The sequence below is a fragment of the Nycticebus coucang genome, chromosome 11 (genome assembly GCF_027406575.1).
Source record: "Nycticebus coucang isolate mNycCou1 chromosome 11, mNycCou1.pri, whole genome shotgun sequence".
Lineage (NCBI taxonomy): Eukaryota > Metazoa > Chordata > Mammalia > Primates > Lorisidae > Nycticebus > Nycticebus coucang.
In genome coordinates, this window is record NC_069790.1 from 97,310,742 (window position 1) to 97,330,233 (window position 19,492).

Sequence of the window (19,492 nt, forward strand, 5' to 3'; positions counted from 1 at the left end):
CCGCCCCTGTATACATGGGCCCAGTGCCTCATACAGACCAGAGACCAAGGGTGCCTTTGTTTAGGGTGAATGAGTGAGGCAATGTGTCCAGGGTCACCCGGCAGCGATGAAACCAAGGCCTCCTGATCCCCAGAGCAAACTCAGCAGCCCTTTCGGAGGTCTGCTGAGAGCAGAGGCTCCTCCCTGCCCCTCCTGCCCAGCCATCCAGTTATGCAGCACATGTCTGTGAGACCTCCCTGTCTCTGCTCTAGGCCAGGAGATGTCCCAGAGCTGAAAACAGAAAAACCTTTGACCCATGACCTGACACTCAAGCAGAGACTGGGGGTGGTGTGCGGGCAGACAAGCCACAAATTTTGATAGAAGTTTCAGCTAGGACAGTAGGCATTTTTGGCAACACCCTGCCACACCTTCAGAGAGATGGAGCTTTTCAGCAGGACCCTGGGGTGGGGGATCTTCAGGGCCCTTTCTGGCTGCTTGGCTGGAGCAGCAGAGGCAGTCAGAGAGCTGACTGTTGCTATCTGGGATGTAAGAGTCAGAAAAAGGTAGATGTGTCCCTTCTCATGGTGGCTTCGTAATTGGACAAATATAAGGATGAGTAAAGTCCATTTCCTGGGAACAAAACCCAAAATGACAGGGTCTTAACCAATAGAGAAGTTTCTCTGTCACATGTGATGTTTCATACAGGGGTAGTTTGCCCTCTTTTTATTCATAAGGGATCCAGACTTTTGTCTTTCTGTGATTGTGCTATTATGTGGCTTACATCCTTTAGGGGCCTTGGGGTCTAAAATGCTTGCCAGAGTTCCAGCTGTCACATCTTATTCCACCTAGCCTCAAAGGGAAAGATCCCACTTTTCAGCTCACCTAGATTTTTGTTATTAGCCTTGCCAGGAGCTTAGAACAATTTCTCTCTACATCTCCCTGAGCCGTAGTTTGCCCATTAACCATACCAAGAGGCAAGAGAAGCTGGAGATGTTTTCCCTGGGCCATGTACTACCCTAAAAATGTGGGGTTCCCTTCCTGAAGGAAGAGGGGAGTGTGGAAACTTGGAGGGCAGCTAACAGCCATTGCTGCCATCTATATTTGCTGGTCCATGTGTCTGTTCACTCTGCAGCTGGTCCTGACCCCTGCTCATTGTGAGCTCACGGCTCTCCTTTAAGCCTGCACAGACGTTTGTGAGGTCAGTACTAGAGGCTGAGGCAGGAGAGGCTCCAGTGGCAGGGTGGGTAGCAGATCTGTGTAGAAAACACAGAAACCTTTGTCCCATGGTTTGGCCAAACAAAACCCGACCATTTGGGGTTTTGTTCTCAGGAAGTTGACTTAACTCTGGGACTCGTGCTTCTTTGTTCCGAGGCACTTCCATGAACCCCCTACAACTAAAATTTAAGTCTGGGTCCTCCCACTGATCTCTGTTCATCATGGAACCTTCTTCAGGGCCTGTTAGCTCTGGACAGTTCACATGGTTTCTGCAGGTTCAGTTTTAAGTGTTATTTCCTTTATTTCTGATTAATAGGAGGGTACAATTAAGTTACAATGTTTGCATTGTAACTTTGCATTGCAAAGTGTCTGTCATAGTTGTGTCCTACCCCCAGGAGGTGTGCCATGTGCCCTTACCTTGTGCCCATTCACTGGGAACACACCAATCTGCCCCTTTCTCCTCTCTCTCCCCCCTAACTTGAGTTTTTCCCTTACTTGGCCATATATTAGTTGATCTACTGCTTCATAGTAGTATTGAGCACATTGGATACTTGTTTTTCCTTTTTTGCCATACTCTACTAAGAAGAATGTATTTCAACTCTATCCAGGTTAATACAAAAGATGTACGTTCTCCATCTTTTTTATGATTGAATAGTATTACATGATACACATATACCAGGCTTCAGTAATCCATTCATGTGTTGATGAGTGATTAGGTTGTTTCTGCATCTTGGCAATTGTAAATATATCCTTATGATAAAATATGTTTTTTTGGTTTGTTTGTTTTGGATAGATGCCTTATAATGGGATTGCTGGATGAAATGAAAGGTCTTGTTTGAGTTCTTTTTTTTTTTTTTCAAATTATTTTTAGTGAAACCATAACTTTGTACATGGATGCATTTATGGGGTTCAGCATACTGATTCGATATACAATGTGAAATGTGTACATGAACTAAGTAACATCCATCTCAATTATATTCATTTCTTAATAGTTTTGAAATGTACCATTGCATCATGCACATTAGGTGAGGTCCCCCCAAATACCCTCCCTCCTCCCATATCCCTACTCCCCTCCCCCTCACTCCTCTTCCCTTCCACTTCCTGGACTACAGTTATGTTTTGCCATGTGCATGTGTGTGGAGGTGGTTATATTGTTTTTATAGTAGTATTGAGTACCTCAACAATGGAGGTACTTTACTAAGAAGAATAAGTTACAGCTCCATCCAGGTAAACATAAAAGATGTGGAGTCTCCATCCTTTTTATGGCTCCATTGTATTCCATGGTGTACATATATACCACTGTTTGTTAATCCATTTATGGGTTGATGGGCCCTTGGACTGTATCCATGTCTTGCCTGTTATTAATTATTGGCCTGCATTAAACATGCTGGTGCAAACATCTTCGTTGTAAAATAATTTTTTGTCACCTGAATATATACCTAAGTAGAGGAATTGCAGGATCAAACGGTATGTCTACTTTTAGTTCCTTAAGTGTTCTCCAAACTTCTTTGCAAAAATGTCATAATAGCTTGCATTCTCTCCAGCAGTGTAGAAGCATTCCCTTCTCTCTACATCCATGCCAACATTTGTAATGTGGGCTAATCTTACTAGAGTTAGATTATATCTCAGAGTGGTTTTGATTTGCACTTCTCTTATGATTAAGGATGATGAGCATTTTTTCTTGTGTTTGTAGGCCGTGCACCTGTGTTCATCAGAGAAGGTTCTGTTGAAGACTCTTGCCCACATAGAAATAGGGTTATTTATTCTTTCCTTATTGATTAGTTTGAGTTCTCTGTAGATTCTAGTTATCAGACATTTGTTGGAAACATAACCTGCAAAAATCTTCTCCCATTCTGAAGGGTGTGTGTTTGCTTTACTTACTGTGCTCTTGGCTGTACAAAAGCTTTTTATTTTGATCAGATCCCAGTAATGGATTTTTGCCGTTGCTTCAAGTGTCCAGGGGGTCCTCCTCTTGAAATATTCTCCCAGGGAAATTTCTTGAAGTATTTTCCTTCACTCTCTTCTAGTATTTTTAGAGTTTCATGTCTTAATTATCCCGTGAGAATCAATTTTTGTTAATAAAGGTGGGAGTCCAGTTTCAGTCCTCTACAGGTCGCCAGCCAGTTCACCCAGCACCATTGTTAAATAGGGAGTCTTTCCCCCATATTCAATGTGAATATGTTTGATAGGCTTGTAGAAGATCAAATGACGTAAAGTAGCTGCATCCATCTCTTGGTTCTCTATTCTGTTCCATAAATATACCACTCTAGTTTTGTGCCAGTTACCAAGCTGTTTTGATCACTACGGATTTATAGTGTAGCCTGAAGTCTGGTAAAGTGATACCTCCTGATTTGTTCTTATTTCTGAGTAATGTATTTGCTATTCGAGTTTTTTTTCTGATTCCATATAAAATGAAGTACTATTTCTTCAAGTTCTTTAAAGTATGACAGTGGTGCTTTAATAGGGATTGCATTAAATCTGTAGATTACTTTGGGTAGCATGGACATTTTAACAATGTTGATTCTACACAGCTATGAGCATGGTATGTTTTTCCATTTGTTAACATCTTCAGCTATTTTCTCAGAGTTTCATAGTTCTCATTATAGAGATCTTTCACATCCTTTATGTAAATTCCCAAATATTTCATTTTCTTTGGCACTATTGTAAAGGGAATAAAGTCCTTGACTACATTTTCAACTTGACTATTGTTGGCATATGTAAAAGCTACCAACTTGTAATTACTGATTTTGTATCCTGAGATGGTGCTGCATTCCTAGATCACTTGTAAGAGGTTTGAATTGGAGTCCCCAGGATTTTCCAGGTATAGGATCATATCATCAGTGAAGAGGGAGAGTTTGATCTCCTCTGACCCTATTTGGATACCCTTGATTGCCTTCTCTTGCCTGATTGCGATGGCTAAGACTTCCATTGCTATGTTGAATAGCAGTGGAGACAGTGGGAATCCTTGCCTCATTCCTGATATGAATGGAAATGTTTTCAATTTTACACCATTCAATATGATATTGAGTGTGGGTTTGCTATAGATGGCCTCTATCAGTTTAAGAAATGTCCCTTCTGTGCCTATTTCCTTAAGAATTCTGATGATGAAAAATGCCGGATATTATCAAAGACTTTTTTCTGCATCAATTGAGAGAATCATATGGTCTTTGTTTCCTATTTTACGTGATGTGATGTATTATATTTGTAGATTTGTGTATGTTGAACCAACCCTGTGACCCTGGAATAAAACCAACTTGATCGTGGTGTATAAATTTTGATGTGTTTTTGAATTCTGTTGACTAAGATCTTATTGAATATTTTTGCATTGATATTCATTAATGAGATTGGCCTATAATTTTCTTTCTTTCTTCGATCCTTTTCTGGTTTCGGTATCAAACCAGGGTGATATTTTCTTCATGGAATGTTTTGGGAAGTAGTCCAACTTTTTCTATGCTTTGGAAACTTTTGTATAATATAGTTACTAGTTCCTCTTGAAAGATTCGATAGAATTCAGATGTGAAGTCCTCTGGTCCTGGACTTTTCCTTTTAGGTAGGTTTCATATTGTTAATGTTATTTCAGTGATTAATATAGGTCTATTAAAGCTTTCTAATTCTTTCTGGTTGAGCCAAGCAAGGTGGCATGCTTCCAGGTATTGGTCCATTTCCTTCAGATTTTCACATTTCTGGGAATAGAGATTTTTATAGTCATCATCGAGGATTTTTTTGAATTTCTGAAGTGTCTGTTGTTATTTCTCCTTCATTGTTTCTGATTGACGATACTAGAGATTTTAATTTTCTATTTCTATTTAGGTTGGACAAAGGTTTATCAATTTTGTTAATCTTTTCAAAAAACCAACTTTTTGTTTCATTGATCTTCTGAGTGATTCTTTTGTCTTCAATTTCATTTAATTCTGCCCTAATTTTGGTTATTTGTTTTGCTCTGCTTGGGTTGGGGTTGTAATGGTCTTCCTTTTCCTGTTGTTTGAGATGATCCATTAAGTTGTTGGCGTCATCTCTTCCTGTTTAATTGATGAAGGCTTCCAATGCTATAAATTTCCCTCTTAGGACTGCCTTTGCAATGTCCCACAGTTTTCGATAATTTGTGTCTTCATTATCATTTTGTCCTCAAAACTTGGTGATTTCCTTCCTAATCTCATCTTTGACCCAGCTATCATTCAGCCTAACAGTATTTAGCTTTCATGACTTTGTTTGAGTATGAATATTCCTGTTGCTGTTGTGTTCAACTTTTATTCCATGGTGGTCCGAGAAGATACAAGGAATAATTTCCACATTTTTCAATTTTCTGAGGTTGGACTTGTGTCCTAGCACATGATCTATTTAAAGGATAACCCATGAGCTGATGAGAAGAACATACATTCAGTTTTATTAGGGTGAAATTTTCTGTAGAGGTCTGTAACATCCAATTGTTCTAGGGTCAGGTTTAAGTCTAATATTTCTTTGCTTAATTTCTTCTCGGAGGATCTATCCAAAACTGTCAAAGGTGTGTTAACATCCCCAACTATTTCAGGGCAGGAAGATATCAAGTTGTTCATATCCATTAGGGTCTGCATTATGAAATAAGTAGCATTCTGGTAGGGTGTAATTGTTAATTATGGAAATCTCTTCATGTTGTTTGACTCCCTTGACGAATATTTAGTGATGTTCCTTATCTTTCTTTGTCTTTGTTGTTTTAAAGCAATTGCATCTGCTCCTAATATTGCAAGTCCTGCTTTTTTTCTGGTTTGCATTTGCGTGTATTATACAACTCCATCCCTTCACCCTGAGTCTCTTTTTGTCCCTTAAGGTAAGGTAAGATTCTTGTATACAGCATATCTCTGGTCTGAGTTTATGGAACCAGTCAGCCAGCCTGTGTCTCTTTAGAGGACAATTTAAATCATTCACATGAATTGAGAGAAATGATAAGTCTGGTTGGGTTTTGGGTGCCATGATTTTTGGAAGTCCATTTGGCATTTTTAATCCTTTCACCACTGTCGAATTATTTTTTTTTCCTCTCTTTTATTTTTATTTTGATTATTAGAAAGTTGGGATTTGTTCAAAAATTTCTGGGTGAGTTTACTTTGGAGGTAGAGCTGGTCATTGTGGAGAATGGGTGTGAGAATATCCTGGAGAGCTGGTTTAGTTATGGCAAATTTTTTCAACATGTCTATGTCATTAAAGTATTTGATTTCTCCATCACAAATGAAACTCGGTTTACCTGGATACAGGATTCTGGGCTGGAAGATGTTTGTTGTAGGAGACTGAAGGTCGATGATTACCTTCTTCTAACTTGAAACGTTTTGGCTGAGAGAACTGCAGTGATTTTGATATTTCTCCCTTGGTAGGTGATGCTTTACTTATGTCTGGCTGCTTGCATAATTTTCTCCTTTGACTTAACTTTGGCAAAGTTAATTACAATGTGTCTAGGAGATGCTGTATTTGTATTGAGTCTTGCTGGTGTATTGAAATTTTCTGTTATCTGAAGTTCTTTATCTCTTGCAATGCTTGCGAAATTCTCCTCCAAAATCTCTTGGAGTAGAGCATGTGTACCTTTAGGACCATCCTCTTCTCCTTTGGGAATTCATATAAGACAAATGTTTGATCCTTTGCAGTGATCCCAAAACTCTCTCCAGGATTGATCAGTTTTTGCTACCCATTTGTCTGCCTCATAGGGAATGTTCAAAAGCTTTGTCTTCAGATTCAGAAATCCTTTCTTCTGCCAGGTCAACTCTATTACTGAGGGATTCTACTGTATTTTGGAGCTTCTCAACTAACTTTTTCATTTCCGTGAGCTCTGCTATCTCTTTTCTCATTATGTCCATATCTTTGGTGACTTGGGCTTTGAATTCATTTATTTCTTGAGACAACATTACAACTTCTCTTTGAAACTCAATTTCCATCTTTTCTTCCATTCTATTTATCTTATTTGCCATTCATATTCAGAATTCGATTTCTGACATTGCTGCCATTTGTCTATGCATGGCATCTTCAGTTGTATTTCCTTTGTCATTTGTTTGGGGTGTTGATTTACTTTGTTCATTCCTTTTGCCAGAGTTCCTCTGTTGAGTCCACACCATGTTTACTTTCCACCGTTTGGTTATTAGAACTGGTAGGGTGAGATGAATTGGGGTTCCAAGGTAGTAGAGATAGCCCGTTACCAAAGCACTAGGCTTTGTACCGTGGCTTATCTTCTACAACCTTACAAAGGCCCCTTTCAGAGTTTTGGCCAGAAACTCTGAGGACCTACTTGGTGAGGTAGCACAGCAAGCTCTGTTTTGATATCAGCCAACCTCTGCCCTATGGTAAGAAATCACAGTATTAGACTTAGATCTCGACTGTGAAGAGATACAAACAGCTGCAGTGCCCAGTCCCCACCCTTCAGTTCTTTTCCACTACAGAAATTTGAAGGTCAACCTCAGAATATCCCTGAGTGGACAGCCCCAGACACGAGTTGCAACCAAATTGTCTCAGGCAGTGCAAACCCTGCCCTACAGAGAGAGATTCAAGGATCTCCAACAGCACAATTGGAGCCAGGGATCCACACTCCTCCCACCACACTCAGTCCACACTTTTGTCTGCTTCAGTGCTCACAGGCCCTGCCGGAGCCAGGGGCCATGCCCCTGCCCACTGGTCCCAGTCCATACCCAGGTAGCCTCTGCTTGCCAGACCATGCCCCCACCTGCCAGTCTCAGTCCACTGCCTGGAAAGCCTCTGTTTGCAGGCTCTGTTAGAGTCAGGGCACGGCACTTTACCCACAGGTCTCAGTCCTCACCTGGTAAGCCTCTCCTCAGCAGCCCCACAGAAGACAGTGGACCACTCCCTAGCCCTCAGGTCTTGGTTCACACCCAGTAAGCCAATGCTCGAGGGTTCTGTTGGAATTAGAGGACCACGCCCTTGCTCTCAGGTTGCAGTCCATACCTATCAAGCCTCTGCTTGCAGGCCCAGCAGGGGCTGGGGAACAGCCCTGTCTGCCAATCTCAATCCACATGGGGCAACCACTCTCCCGCTGTGGGTGCCATCAGAGCTGGGGGTTCTGCATCCCATCCCACCAGACACAGCAGGAACTGAGGGTCAACACTACCACTGGCCGGGCATAGTCATAACCAGGGGACTGCTCCTCCTCCCACTGAGTGTCTTTTTCTTCCTACACCTTCTTTCTTTCCCGTTAGTCACAGATTCTGTCCTCATGGTTGGTGGTCCACCCTATGCCCAAATCTCTCAGGACAAGACCAAACACTCTGGACTCTGCAGGGGGAAGAACTTCAGACTGCCATGCCAGGGGAAAGGGTGGACTGGGAGTTTGGACTTGTGGGGGAAAATATCTGTTCAATTTTATGCCTGGTGAGGTAGTGTCTAGGTTCATAAGTGGGACATCCCTGGAGAAGGAGACCTGGATTTTAGCAGCTCTCTCCAGCGAGGTAAAATGAGAGTTCTTCTTTTCCCTGCCTGTGGCAGACCCCCTGCTTAGAGTAGGGGTCTCCCATCCTCTTGCATATGGGCCTTGTACCTGTAATGTAATTTCTTGAGTGCTCTTCCTTAGAGTTACAGCTTGCCGTAACTCTTCTTGGTTCAGGTCCCTGTTCTGGCTTCATACAGTCCAATTCCATCCAGTGTTTCTTCCTCTGCTCAGGAGCCTCTGCTGAGGGTTGCTACCTGTCGACCATCTTCCCAGAATTTGAATAACCCTTCCTTGTTTGAGTTCTTTGAGGATTCTCCATACTTATTTCCAAAGAGGCTGTATTAGTTTGCAGTTCCACCAATAGTGTAAAAGTGTTCCCTTCTCTCCGCATCCATGTCAGCATCCGAAGCTTTGCGACTTTGTGATGTGGACTATTCTCACTGGACACTGACCTTTTAATACCATACACACAAATTAATTCCCAGTGAATTGAAGACTTAAGTGATAAGAGTTAACAGTATAAAACTCCTAGGATTAAACTTAAGAGGAAAGCTTTGGGACAACATGGGTCCTGATTCTTCCTGCTGGTGGGGCCTGAAGGATAAAACCAATATTGTGACTCTTGTGTGGAAAAGTGTTGGCTTATGGGGACAGGGAGAGAATGCCTCTTTGACTTTGAAAAGTGCTGAGAATTTGAGGCAGTGACCAGGACTGTGGCTGTTGCTTCAGCCCCGAGGAAGTTCAGCCCCATCAGCATAGGATCCCACCCCTTCTCTTTAGCTCCCCTTCTACATTCTAACTTTCCTTCTATATGTCCTTTGCAGGAAGTATCAGCACCCACAGAACAGCCTGTGAGGGTTCATGTTCTATTTTCAACGGGTAATGTCAAGATGTATAAAGAAAAGTTAGGGAATTTCTCTGCTGACCCTGGGAAAGTCAGAGAGGAATGTGAATATCTGGCTATTTTTTTTTTTATTTGACCTGGAATGATGTGTGTGTCTTACTCTCACATTGATGTTTGTAGATGAGAGAAGCAGGATTTGGGCAGCTGGTCAGGACTAAGGGGAACGACTCCATGCCCTAGTCAAAGCTCCTACCTGCAAATCAAACAGTTCAAGGGGGTCATGGGTGGAATCATCAACTGGTTCAAAGAGGATACCATCTCTGCAACCACATGTTAGTGGGTTTTTTTTTCCATCTTAAGAGAATTGTCTTTTCCATAACTAAGAGTAGTGTGCTGATGCTTACAGTTAATTTCTGATAACTTAAAATTTATTAGTGACATTGCTGTCTAATCATCAAATACTTCTCATCATAGGCTGAAAATAATTATTAAATTAAAAGAACAAGATTTTCCCTCTATTTTTTTACCTTTAAACTGAACAAAAAATAAAAAGTTTTCACCTGGAAAGAACGACTGAAGAAAGAACTCATTTTTAAACCAGTTTTATTAAACCCAGCAAGCTCCAAAAATGGGGGGAAATGCAGCTTCCAAGAATACATAGGATGATAAGATAAAATTCTCTGGAAGAGTCTGTTTTTACCAACCTGCAAAAAGTGAAATAGCTGACTCTTCTCTAACTGTTGTTTCCATAAAAGGTCTTGCCTGGAAACTCATGCAGCCGGACAGTCGAGTGGGCTGTCCAGGGGCAGAGCACCTCACAGTCACACAGTAGCTTTGTTCCTTAGCTGTCCTCCCATGATCTTTAGCAGCTTTAATTTTAGGACAGTACACATGTAAGCTGTTTTCTTTTTCCAGTTGAAAACTATGCAGATGTTTTCAAATGCAGCAAAACATGGTAGTCAAACATGGAGGCTGCCTGCATGCTCTAGGTCCACACGTGCACCTGACACAGCCTGGCAAGGGCAAGAGTTGGTAGGATGAGCTTTCCACACAGGGACATCAAAGTGAACACTAGAGTCAGACTGCACTGCAAAGAGGGGAAGGGTCCAGTTCACCGAGGGAGTGTCCGCTAGAATGATGAAGAGCCAACCTACCTACCGTCTCCCTGCAACACTGTTGTCACTGCAGATAGTGAGGGTGATGCTTCAACATCCTAAGGGTTTGTGTATAAACACACTCGAGAGCATCTCTCTTTCACAGAAAGAAAAAATGTCATTTGTACTAAGTGGCAATGGATTTTCAACACACACTTAATACTTTCATAACATTTCAGCCAAAGTAATCATTTACTTTCATCAAGAAGGACTCCTTTAAACAAGGAAAAAGACTCATATTAATCAGCCTATGTGGCCACTGGATCAATCTGGAGCAGCAAGTCTAGTGCTAACGGACACTGGGACACAGGGGCCAGCCACTCTCAACACAGGCCCGGGACCCATGTCCTAGGCTGGACCCTCTAACAAGGCCACGTGTCCAAAGAGCTTGTCAAGAAAAAGAAATACCCTAGTCAAAAACTCTTTAAAGGACAACCTAAAAAGAACTAAAAATGCGTATTAAGATTTTTAGTACCACTCATATGCAAAGAAGTCCTACTAAGCTCAAGTTAAACACATAAAGCTCTCCTTCTTCCTCTAAATAGAAGGCAGTCAAGAGGACATGGTGATGGCATCTTTGAAATGAAGTGGCTACATGGCTGCTCTGATAAAATTCTAATTCACTAACTGGGTAGAACTTCATATAAACATAACCTGGGTTCCCTAACCTGCTATACAAAAAGAAACCAATTAAATAGTCTTATGAACTATTTAAGAAGGGCAAGGTTTGCACCAGAGAAAGCCTGTGTTGTCCCTTCTCTGGGCACATGTGGTTCCCAGGTTTTGCCCCTGGGAATTATGCTCAAGGCATTTCAATGTCATCTATATGCCCACAAGCATTAGGGAAAAATGGCTGCAGTCAGTCATCAAGTACTTTCAACTCCCCAATCTGGAAAAATACCCCCCCACCACCATGGTCCCCATATGGGTCAAGACCCAAAACAAGACCACCAGCCCCATATGACTATAGGGGTACATGCAATAGATGTGAAACCTTCCTAACAGTGTCAGTCTGTATCTGCAGTCCCCCTGCTCAGGAGCCTTGACCTCCTGTGCGCTCACCATGGTGACTTTGACCTGGTACCATTTCTGGTCCCCTAAAAAGTCTCCTTTCTTGCAGTTCTCTTGATGTCAATATTGCAGTAGCTGCGAATAATCTGAGGGGTGGACGGCACGCAATGCTCCCCTGCTGCTATCTGTTTGGACATTTGATATGAGCTCATTATAATAAATAAATGAGCTAATATTTTGATATGAGCTCATTATAAGAAATAATAAATGAGCTCATTATAATAAATAAATAAGATGTGGAGCTTCTGTACACATTTTAGTGAGAACACATGGGCATTCCACACCCTCATGGGTCTCACAGGATGGCCTAGACACCACCAACCACAGGAATACCTGGCTGGAGGGAACACTGCTGAGGAATGGTGGGCTCACGGGACTCTCCAGTACCCCTCTTGCACAGCTTCCATTGGGCTTTATTACAGGGTGGTGATTCCAAATGTCAAAGCTTAATGCTTTCAAGCAAACTTCACTGTGCTTCCCTGACAAATCTGGACCATAGAATTTTAGCAATCCTGTCCCAAAGCAAGACACCCAAAGGGCCATCGAGGCCAGGCAACTGGCAGGAGGAAACAGTACTCTTCTCAGAACCAACGCAACTGTATCTGTGTTTCCAGGGCCTCCTTGAAAATATAGTTGTCGGGTTTTTTTTGTTTTGTTTTAAAACCCAACTTCCCACTATTGATGCTTTAATAATTTCAGACATCAAATACACATCTGCAAAATCTGTTCTTCTGGTTAGATGTAAAAAAATTACGTAAATGGGCGGCGCCTGTGGCTCAGTGAGTAGGGCGCCAGCCCCATATGCCGAGGCTGGCGGGTTCAAACCCAGCCCCGGCCAAACTGCAACCAAAAAATAGCCGGGCGCGGGCGTTGTGGCGGGCACCTGTAGTCCCAGCTACTCGGGAGGCTGAGGCAAGAGAATCGCGTAAGCCCAAGAGTTAGAGGTTGCTGTGAGCCGCGTGGCGCCACGGCACTCTACCTGAGGGCGGTACAGTGAGACTCTGTCTCTACAAAAAAAAAAAAAAAAAAAAATACGTAAAGGTCTCTCACTGTGGGGAAGACTCATGAGAAGACCGTCTAGGGCAGTGGTTCTCAAGCTTCCTAATGCTGTGGCCCTTTAATATGGTTCCTGTGGGTCACGATCTAGGGGGATTTTTCTCCTCCAGAAGCCCACATCTGTGGGGCTGGGCTCAGTGGCTCTGGTGCAGGGATCCGGGGGCCGTGCCCAAGTTGGCCCACCCAAGCAGCAGTCCTGTCCAGTACAGCAGGAAGTGAGGCGCCCAATGGGGAAATGTGCACAGTCTTAGCCAACATCACTAACGGGACCTGTGGCAGTTCAGAGGGCCTGAGCCTCTGAAGAAAGCCCTGGTTACAGAGACAAACCAGCTCAAATGCCCCATGGAAACTGTAACAGTTTACTTTGTGTAATGTTTTGGTCCACCCTTTGTTAGCTTTTTTTTTTTTTCCTTTTAAATTATGTGATGGAAGGAGCACCCCACACACATCTTGATGAAGTATGTGTGCAGCCTGTGAGAGAGGAAGCACAGCCTCCAGCCCTGGGCTGAGCTCTTCCCTGGTCCCTCGGGGCACTGAGCCACAGACCTGCAGAGTCTGAACAGCCAGCTGGGGAAGGCAAAGGACAGCAGTGCCAGCTCCAGGAGGCCCCAGCTGTGCTGAGGAAAGCTGGTCTCCAATGTTGGCAAAAGGGCTGGGCACCTTCCCTTGGTGTCAGACAAGTGACTAAGCCCTACCTGCCCAGTGGAGGTGCTGTCTCAGGCCCAGTCATCCAGGTCCACTTCAGGGATCAGGTCTCACCTGTAGTAGAAGGAGCTGAACTCCGGGCAGGGAAAGGCGGTATTCGGTTCCTTGCTGAGAAGTGGGAAAACGTGCTCCACAAGCTAACTAAGCCGGTGGTAAGATGACTCGTTTCCTTTCGTCCTTTCTTGTATTAATTCACCCTTGGAGTTCACAGTGAATATTCTGCAGTCTGGAACTCCAACTTGTGTGTAAGCATAGACATCATTTGGACGGTTTCCAAAGGTGGCATAGAACGGCTGCTTGGATGGAGGAAACAGATTCTTAATATTTAGACACTCAGTTTTGAACTTCTCTGGTTTCTTTTCTATCAGTTCCCTGTGGAAGGTGGAGAACAAGCTGCTGGGGGACAGCATCAGGGGGCCATGGGGCAAGATTGTGCCCTTGTCATTGACCCAGTGCAGATAGCCACGGGTCATGTCGGCCATGCCCATGGCACGGGCTGAACAGTACAGAAACTTGTAGCCATTCTCATTGATGGACTGGTAGAGCTTTGCTATGCCCTGAGGAGTCCGGTCTTTACCCAGCTGTGGGAGAATCTGTCCCAAAGCATCGGATGTGGTTATTATTCCATCGATATCAGAAGTGATGATCTTGTCATTCCAGTTCCCAGGTAAATGGTCCCTGGACAGCAGCAGGTCCCTTGATACTGGGTTGTGATACTAAACACAATATCATCTGGGCCATCATGGAGCTTCAGTTTTGCGATCTGGTCTGAGGAGAGCCGGAGGGACTTATACGAAGTTGTGCTGCTGTGGCTCAAGGGCTCCATGGCGATGGGGTCCACTTTGATGGAGTGTTCAAGCTCTTGCGACCCCTAGCACTCGAGGAATCATCCTCAGCCAGCCTGGCACTTGCCGGGTCCTTTGCACTTGACGGCAGGTCACGGATTGGCGGCACCTCACATTTTCCCTCCTTGGCTTCTGGCAGCTATTTTGTCGTGCTTTCTCTCTTACGCCAAAACCACCAGCGACCAGATTTCTTTGGCATCTTGTCTTTAACCCGGGACACGACTGAAGCCTCAGCCATACTCTTCTGAAACACCTGTGAGCTGAGGGTCATGGGAGCAGCCAATGGCCAGTTATAGTAACGTTTATATATCCGTATGACAAGGTTAGGATTGTCTATGAGTCCAGGGTTTTTACAAATTCATGATAAGTAATGATATATTCCATGAATTTTTCTTTAGAAGTGTCTCCACTGTCACTGAGACCCCCGCACAGAGAGAGGGTGACATGTGGCAAGTCCATGGCAGAATCTGAGAGGCACTCAGTGCCACTATCAGCACCTTTACCTCCCACGGACTGTGGCGACTGGGAGCCAGAGAGCGTGTCAGACTCGGGCCACTGCCTGGAGCCGAGATCTGATTCTCTTTTAGGGAAATAGAGAGCGGCAACTTCAGGTTCTAGCGCCATTAAGTCATCAAGGTTAATATCATCAGGTCCCTGCTGCTGGCTTCTCTTGTGGATACCTTGCTTCTTTGACGGTGAGTCTACTTTAGCTGCTGGTTTGGATTCCGAGGCAGCCTCTGCTGAGGCTGGGCTGGGAAGTTGGTCCACATCTAACATAGATGGAACCTGGGGAATCTCCGGAGGCTGGAGGAGCTGTGCGGTGGGAGGTGTGTCGCTCAACTGCTTACACAGGGCTCTGAGCTTGGGTTTCACAATAGGACAGTGTCTTTGATGGAAGCGTCCTTCTCAACTTCACTTATGAGGTTGTCCTCACTGGGAGTTCCCCGAAAATGGGTATCTTCTGGTGTAATTGTAGCCTTCCTGGGATGATAGTCAGCTCTTTCTCTTTTGCTGACCTGGGTGGATTCTGGAAATCCTCCCCACGTCCACTCCGTGTGAGACTCTGATCTGAGCAGGCTCTCAGTGGGTTTCACCTCCAGCTCTGAATCACTCTTAGGACATGCTGCCTGGGAATAGGTGTTCTCTAAAGGGGACCAGTCTCCATCAGATAAGGGGCAGCGATCTCCAGCATGAAAGAGCAGAGGCTCCTTGTATTCTTCTTCCTTGCAGGAAGCATCTGAAGATCCTCTTGCTGACCCGGAGCCCCTGTCGTCTTCAGAGCTCCCGCCCCCAGCACACGTGTCTCCGCAGCGGGAGAAGCAGCCTGCTCTTCCTTCTTCCTGTCCCGTTTGCATTTCTTTCTCCTTCGTTTTTTCTTTTTCACAGAACTCGGGGTGAAAACTGTCTCTGTTTCCAAGGTGTGTGAGCCGTCTGGACTCTGGGATTGTTTTTCATCTCCACTCGATTTCATCAAAGGGGTGTCAGTATCTTTAAAGAATTGGTGAGGTGGCGAGCTAAGCACGAAGCTTTTCACATTCCTCTTCAGTCTCCTCCACAAAGAAAGCTTCTCCATTGTCACCCAAGTTCATGTGAAGATCCACTGCATTGCCCCGGATTTCTGTATCAATCACTTTCTCTTTGGGTCTCAGGACTCCCAGCTTCCCAAACCGAACGTGGAAAGGGGAGCAGGGACAGGTGCCGTCCTGCTGCTGCCCAAAGATGACGTCCAGACCCCAGAGAGGGTGGGCTGGTGAATGCCCTTGTAGAGTTCCTTCACGGTGACAATCACCTGCCCCGCCAGCTGTCCCACATAATTCACAGTTTGAGACTGCAGAGTCTCCACTCCTGGCCAGCAGGAGCGCAGTGGGGCGGACCCACCGGGAGGGTGGGCGGCCAAGGGGACATGGCCAGCCAGGGTCGCGTGCAGAGCCTGGGTTCCTGCCACCACCACCACTGTCTCAGGAGCCAACCGGGCCACCACCAAGCCGAGTGGCCCTCATAAATGGGATCCAGCGGGGGCAGCAGAGGCTGAGCAGCAGGCACCTGGCCACATTAGTGTGTTTTATAAGGCTACGGAAGCTATTCAGGTAAAACCACTCAACTTTTCCAAATTAACACAGGTGGTTCAGGGAAAGGAGGAAAGCCCAGCAATATGTAGACAAAGAATCACTGAAGCTGTCAGAAAGTGTACAACATGGGCCCAGTTCAGCCAAGGCAGAAATAGTGATTGATACACGATTGACACCTCTGACTGTGATAACCCATAGGAAATTCCTAAAGATGGCCTTGGGCCCCCAGACATGCCCCAGCTACTGTCAGTGGCCTCCACTGTCCCCAACAAGGAGGATATGTAACACAGGGGAGTGCCAAAGGCCGGATTATTGGGGGTGGTTTTTGTAGCAATGTCCTCACCAGACACTCACTCCAAGGTGCCCTGGGGATGGCGGAAAGACCTGCCACCCTCCAGGGAAACTTGGACCCTTTTAGAGAGACTGTCACGCCAGCCCCAGAAGGACCAAAGGTGAAGAGGGAAAAGCCATGAAGCACTGATGGCCCTGTCCCAAATGGGGACATCTTGGTTATTGGGCATGGAGTGTCCCTGGATCACAGAGAGGCTGAGGGGATGTCCAGACCCTGGTGACCACGGTCATAAATGACCAGGCCCTAAGTGGCAGGATTTCACACTGGCTTCCACTCATCCCCTCCAAATCACACATGAAGAACCCTGGGCAACCCTGGTATGGATGTTAAGCAAGTTTTTTTCTAATTGATTTGGGAGCCACCTATTTCATCATAAAAACTTTTGGTGACCCTTGTCATCCTCTTGTGTAGCTGTGGCATTGATGGGTGCCCACCAGGACTACCCCACACACATTATTATGTAGTTGAAAAGGAATATTAGGCACCAATTTCTGCTTATTCCAGACATTCCAATGCCATTGTTGAAAAGAGTCTTAATCAAATTGGGCCTTAAATGCAATAGCAACACCTGACTATTGTGAGCAGCCCTTGAGACAGCTGTAACAGGGAACAACAATGATCTGCAGGCCTGGAGGTCCTGGACCCTGGAACTTGGGCAGGGGGAAGCCAGGGAAGGCTGAGCAGGTTCCTCCAGTACAGGGGACTCTCAAATCAGTCCACCTTTTTCTGTTTGTGGAAGGAGGCTTGGCAGCCTTGTCTTTATGGCGTCCTGATTTCCCATTTCAGTGTGTTCAATTCCTAAAGTGGCAGGACCTCTGTCTCTCTCGTCCCTTCCCTACCCCTGCGTGTTTATCAACTACGGCTTAGAAGAATATACATAGAGCTTGAGCCCACAGATAACCCCAAGTGGAAGGTAAATTACAAGCCTCTGTGGATTCCACAGCTTCTCTGGTTGAGTTCGGCTCACTCTTTCTCTGGCGGTTCCCAGCTGACCTACCCCCTAACTGAAAAAGGTGTCCTCTGGATTTTGCAACATTTCTGTCACTGTGTTGGATCTGTCTTGGGCAAGCCTCTGTGTTTGTTTTCCAACCGCACTAATTCTGACTTGGCTGGGTTTGACCATTATTACTTTGGTAACTGAGAGGAGGGAGGGAAGGTGGAAACATAGCAGTTCTCAGTTAGGTTTGGGGGCTTCCCTACCCCAATGTCTGTCAAAATGTCAGTTCAAGATAGTACAGGGGAGCATCGCAGGGGACGCCCCACTAGACTGCCTCCTCAGCAACTGGAATGTCTGGAAGGGTTGGGAAGAATGGCTCATTTGTATGTCTCGTGACTGGAAGTTGGGGTAAAGACTGGATCTGTCTTGGTGTGATCTGTGATGAGTTGGACTATTTCTGGTATCGTTGGTTGGGTGAGAGCAGCCAGGTCATCTGAGTTGTATGTATTGACAAAGATGCTCATGTGTTGAATTTCGTAGGTCTTCCTAGCGAATGCCTGATTTCTTAGGTCACAGAATAATAAATCGGATACATATAAATAAAAGAGATGCAATGTCTGCACATTTCTCTAGACACTGCTAGTAAGGGGCGTATGGTATGCATGCTATCCTGGGAAAATACAGAGGGGCCCTTCTTCTATCTCTCTAGCCACTTGAATTAGCTTCTATTGCATGAAGACACTAAAACAACCTGAAAACAAACCAGACCCAGCTGGACCAAATCTCCATCCTGGACACATCCTGATTCAAGTGATCCATAAGGACGCAGATTCCAAACATGCTTCCCAGAAGCCCCCACCTCCCGCTGAGAAGGTGGAAGGAAAGCTTCCTTCTGTTCCAGTGGCTTGTGCTCTTCCTAGCCCTGGCCCTTCTGCTGGCCCCTCTTCCCCCAAGAATGTGGTTGCAGAAGAGAGCTAAAGGAAGATAGCTGACACCCACGGCTAACATGGGGTGCCCATGCGGAGAGGGCCCCCAAACAACAAGCAAATTCTGAAACAAGCAAATTTCCTGCCCCTGCAGAAGCTACACCCTCAAAACCAGCAGAAGCTGAGGCCCTCCCGAAACATGCAGGTGTGCTGAAAGTAGAAGCCATCCCGGAGAAGGTGCAAGGGCTAGAGCAGGCGTCAGACAACTTTGAAGGCAAGAAGACTGACAAAAAGACCTGACGATCAAAGAGTATCTGACCAAAGAGCTGCTGGCCCTGGGTTCTGTGGACCGGAAAGACGAGCTGATGTGCGTCAAGCCAGGAGAGATGGTGTCAGGAAGGTTCAGACCATCTTGGAAAAACTCGAACAGAAAGCAATTGATGTCCCAGGTCAAGTTCAGGTTTATGAACTCCAGGCCAGCAACCTTGAAACCGATCAGCCACTACAGGCAATCATAGAGATGGCAGCAGACAAGAGGGAGAAAAGTGCTGGGAATGGAGAAGGTGCCCAGACGGAAACCCCACAGCCAGAAGCCAAAGCAGCAGCAACTTCAAACTCCAGCAGCACGACAGACACAGCCGGTGAGCCAGCAGCACCATAGTCTGTGCCCAGTGCCAGTCAGACTCAGAGGCTTAGAACTGATGTGTGCTTTAGGGAGTCAGTTGCATGCATTTCAGGGACATTAAGTTGGTTGGTTTCTATTATCTGTAGCGTGGTGCATAGTAACTTGGGTGGAGTCAAAACACTAATAAAAGGGCTAAAAGGAATGATGCCTTTCTTCCGTATTATTCTGTACAAATAAAGAATTTGCTTGTTTCAGAAGTTAAATCCCATTGCTTGTTGTTTTGGGACCCTCTCCGCATGGGCACCCCATGTTAGCCGT

At 45.1% G+C, this 19,492-nt stretch overlaps 2 pseudogenes; one reads left to right on the forward strand and one right to left on the reverse strand.

Moving 5' to 3' along the window:
* Positions 1–13,431: 13,431 nt before the first annotated feature.
* LOC128598373 (phosphatidate phosphatase LPIN2-like) lies at positions 13,432–16,839 on the reverse strand (annotated as a pseudogene).
* A 1,516-nt stretch (positions 16,840–18,355) lies between these two features.
* On the forward strand, positions 18,356–19,212 carry LOC128598374 (BAG family molecular chaperone regulator 3-like; annotated as a pseudogene).
* The last annotated feature ends 280 nt before the right edge of the window (positions 19,213–19,492 follow it).